Source organism: Ceratotherium simum, chromosome 2 (genome assembly GCF_057802395.1).
Source record: "Ceratotherium simum simum isolate JZ-2026a chromosome 2, ASM5780239v1, whole genome shotgun sequence".
NCBI lineage: Eukaryota > Metazoa > Chordata > Mammalia > Perissodactyla > Rhinocerotidae > Ceratotherium > Ceratotherium simum.
The window spans coordinates 45,128,204-45,132,864 of NC_141901.1; positions in this window are offsets into that span (position 1 = coordinate 45,128,204).

Consider the following 4,661-nt stretch of genomic DNA (forward strand, 5'->3'; position numbering starts at 1 on the left):
TCTAAAGGAGAAAGCATGGTACTTTGTGAGATAGTGGTTCCTCCACACTTAGGCTTAGGCTATTCCTAACTTTCCGATCTGCTTCTGCTAAGCAACCCTTTTTTCTTTGTATCCTTATAACCTTCATTTATAGATTTTACCCTCAAAGTTTTTAAATGCCCTCTGAACATTCCTCACACCTCAGGTAGCTTGTCCTCCAGAGTCTGCCCTCTTTCTGCTTGGAGCTTGTTTCACCGGGTTGGAGAGGTCCTTTAGGTCTCAGTTTTTCACACACTGGATGCCTTACTTAAAGTAAGATGCTTTGAAACCTTTGCTAGTTTCCTAGGTAGTATAAGACAGCAAGGAATGAGTGGAGAATCTTTCCAATCATCTGACTTCATTATCCTCTTCAAACCAAGGTGTTGAAGCCAGGACAAAGAAGAACTTAAAGGCTGCAGCCTGTCACAGCTCTTTGAGGGACAAATCTCACAAATACTTCAGTTCTTGCCCTGAAGGTGGTCACAAGGAAAGGGGTAAATGATCCTCAGATTTAAATATAGACCCAAAAGAGAAGTACAATAGAAATTTAACTTTGTGACTCTTTGCAGGCAGCAGCAATTTGCAGATTAAAGTCCCCGTTTCAGTTTAATTGTGAAGGGTGTTGATTAGTATTGATAAAGTATGGCGACTTCTACAGCCAAGAGTGCCTAAGCTGGCCTCTCAGAACCTTTTCAGGGTTAGTGACAGCACCTATGTTGCAATGAGAGCAACAGTCCTTGGACTCTGCTACTTAGTTTTGTGTATGACCTTGACAATTCAACTAACCTCCCTGAGCCTCAATTTCTTTTGTAAAGTATGGAAAGAACATATACCAACAGGGGTTTATAAAGTACCACGTAAATACATAGGTTTAAATTAAATACTTTGTGGGAAACGGTTATTTGCCCAAAATAAAGTAGACTACCACCAAGTATGCAATTCATTAATACTCATGAAATACCTCATTCTGACAGAGAGTAGTGAATAACAAATTAAGGGGATGAATTCAAATAAATTAGCATCACTGATGACAGAGAGATAAACATGACCCCAATTAAGGAATCCGTGGATAGTCTTTTTTTTTTAAAGTAGGATATTAGCTCAAATTTTGTCTTTAGAAAAACCAGAATGTGCCAACAAGACGATGAAGTCGTCATCCTAAGGAATTTCTAAGCTCATTTCTCAGAGGCATCCTGGGATGTTATGGAGAAACCAGTGCCCCAGTAGGCAGAGTCCATCAGCTTGTGTAAGGCTTTGGGGACCTGAAACACAGAAGGTTCCACGGTCACAAAGCTTGAAAAGCTGTTCAGCATCTTGGGTTCTTTGGGAGGTAAGTCACAGGGGCCTGAGTTATTATTATCTCTCGGATTTGTCTCCTTGATGCCACTACCCCACACTTGGGAACCACACAGGTATAAGTGACTCTCTACTACTTAATCCAGCAGTTGACCCTTCAGAACTGTTGACTCCTAAGAATTTAAGGTTACATGTATAAGAGTAAGGTTCAAGTACACGGATAAAATATGAAGTCTATGAATCCAAAAGATCACCTACCTTTACCAGGTGTATTAGACAGGGTCCCAACAGGAAATAGATGACATGCTGAAAATAATGAAGAGCTATTTTTAGAAAGTGTGGGCAAGGGATAGGTCAGTAAATGGAGGCTGGTAACAGCCTTTGACCTGAAAGGACAAAGGGAGATAGTGGTTACTGGGACCTGGAAGGAGAGATTGCATCGAGAGGCACAGTGACTTTTAATCAAAGGATACAGCGAAGCCCAAGTAACCCAAAACGAGGAAACCTGGGAAATCAATACACAAATATCAGTCTTTTCTCTCTGTCCAGTCTCCTGCCAGAGCTCCCTATTGGCTGAATCTAGCTGGAAGCCAAAGCATAGGGAGCCCATTGATGACATTCATGCAAGTTAGCCTTCAGGGATAGAGAATAAGATACAGGAGGGAGGAGGGTAATCTAGAGGGAAAGAGCATACCATAAAGAAGATATTCAGCATACCTAGAGATGAAGACTCCATCCATTCCCCTTGAGTACTTGCTCAAGTACTTCTGGCCAGCAACTTGATGGAGATGCCTCCTGAATTAGTTTTGGAGCAAAATTTACTTTGGGGAGTTTGCAGGAAAGGCTGCTTGGAGAAGTTACTTCTCCCCAGTTTCTTAACTGCAACTTGAGATGAATTAAGCTGCCTGAAGCCAAGTGAGTAAGATAGTATATAGTATTCTGATTAAAGGACAAACTAGAAAGGAAAGGACACTAATAACTCTATGTAGAAACTGTAGTTTTAGGAAGAACACTTTTTTTTTTAAATAGATCTTCTATTTTTATTTTTTTATTATTATTATTTTTTTCCCCCCAAAGCCCCAGTAGATAGTTGTATGTCATGGCTGCACATCCTTCTAGTTGCTGTATGTGGGACGCGGCCTCAGCGTGGCTTGAGAAGTGGTGCGTCGGTGTGCGCCCGGGATCTGAACCCAGGCCGCCAGCAGCGGAGTGCGCGCACTTAACTGCTAAGCCACGGGGCCGGCCTAGGAAGAACACTTTCTTAAAGCTGAGGGACTCTGGGCAAAGAAAGTGACAACCTATTTTTTTTATATCTATATACTGAAGATAATACATACCTTGCAAGATAGGTATGTTTGTGTGTATGCAAAGTGCCTAGCTCATTGCCAGACGTAGCAAAAGCTTAAAGCATGGAAACTATTGTTATTATTTATAATATTGGCCTCTCTGTCAAACATCACTTTCCTTTACAATAAGAACTTTAGGACTGGTTATGGGAGCAGAGTGCAGCCCCACACTTTGCTCAGGGGTCCCCTCTAGACTTAACTAACATATTCTGTTACCTATCAGACATCTTGCACAAACCCTACATAAGTGTAGTTATCACTAAGTTGCTCCCACTTCAACCTTCTCATGTATTTTCCACCTACTGATTTTCTTTTTTTTTTTGGTGAGGAAGATTAGCCCTGAGCTAACATCTGTTGCCAATCCTCTTCTTTTTGCTGAGGAAGATTGGCCCATGCCCATCTTCCTCTACTTTATTTGTGGGACACCTGCCACAAAATGGCTTGATGAGCCGTGCACAGGTCTGCACCCGGGATCCAAACCTGCGAACCCTGGGCTGCCAAAGCTGAGCGCATGAACTTAACCACTATGCCACTGGGCTGGCCCCACCTACTGATCTTGGAGTAGAGGGCTCGCTTTCAAAGAGAGAGAAAATCTTAGGAACCTTGCCCTAGTTCATGTTTTTTCCAACCATTTAAGATTATTACTCTTCAGAGAACTCTAGGTTCCTATCTCCAATTCCCTTCCAACTTTCCGATATTCCTGATGATTTCTCTCACTAGGATTTTAATTCAACAAGACTCTTAGTTCTTTGCTTCTCAAGGCTCCTCAAGTCCCTGCTCGTTTTCTCTCAGCAAAGATTATATATACATTTATCAGGTACTTGCCAGACTTACCTTATAATTGATATATACACAGTATTTGTTGATTATATGTATTTACCAAAAAGCAGTTATCTACATGCAGACTAGTATATGGTAAGTGTTCAGTTTCCTAAATATTGACTTTGAGAGCTTGCCTGCAAATTCTAGTTGTTGAACACAGATGCTTATATGTCCTTGACTTTGGTATTACTCTCCTTTATTTACGAAAGGCATCCTTATTGCCAATGGAGCAGCTTTGGAGAACATTATACACTAGATGGGGACACCCATCTAGCAGGCCAGATGTGTGTATTCAACTCTAGCTATCAATGGGGTTTGTGCCACAACCAGACTGCTACTCATATTCACTTAATAAATGTGTGCTGAATTGGACTGAGATAGCAACAAGCACCTTATTAACTAAGAATAGCTGAGAAGCCAGCAGAGCAAATCCACTATTCCCAACCTCCCTGAGTCTGATGTGTCCCCTGCCACCCCATCCCCCCCTCCCCCACCATATCTCAGCATTGCTTTACTCCCACACAAGGCACAGAATCATTTCCTTCAGCCACGGTTATCTCTGTGTTGTTAGCTTTTAGGGAAGGGAGTGGGGGATGAGAGAAGGGAGGAAGATGTATATTTAACAAGCCAGTCAAAAGCTCTCTCCATTCTCACTTCAGTTCCTACCTCAACTTGCTCTGCGTGTTAAATATACTAGCTGAGGAGGCCGGCCTGGTGGCGCAAGCGGTTAAGTGCGCGTGCTCCTCTGCGGAGGCCCGGGGTTCACCGGTTTGGATCCCGGGCGCACACCAATGCACTGTTTTGCAAGCCATGCTGTGGCGGAGTCCCATATAAAGTGGAGAAAGATGAGGAAGATGGGCATGGATGTTAGCCCAGGGCCAGTCTTCCTCAGCCAAAAAAGAGGAGGATTGGCAGATGTTAGCACAGGGCTGATCTTCCTCACACACAAAAAAAGAATACTAGCTAAGGAGTGGCTAGATAAGGAAAAGGCAGAGGTGTTAATGGGTTAGAAGAGACCCCAACAAGGGAAAGAAGAGCCTCCTCCAACACCCTCCCCCGCACTCCACCCTCATTCGCTTATTTGGACAGGGAAAACTTGCTACTGAGGTTTATCTGTGATCAGGTAGTAGATACCATTTTTGCCCAGGAGATGGAAAAAATTTCAACGACACCCTGGAA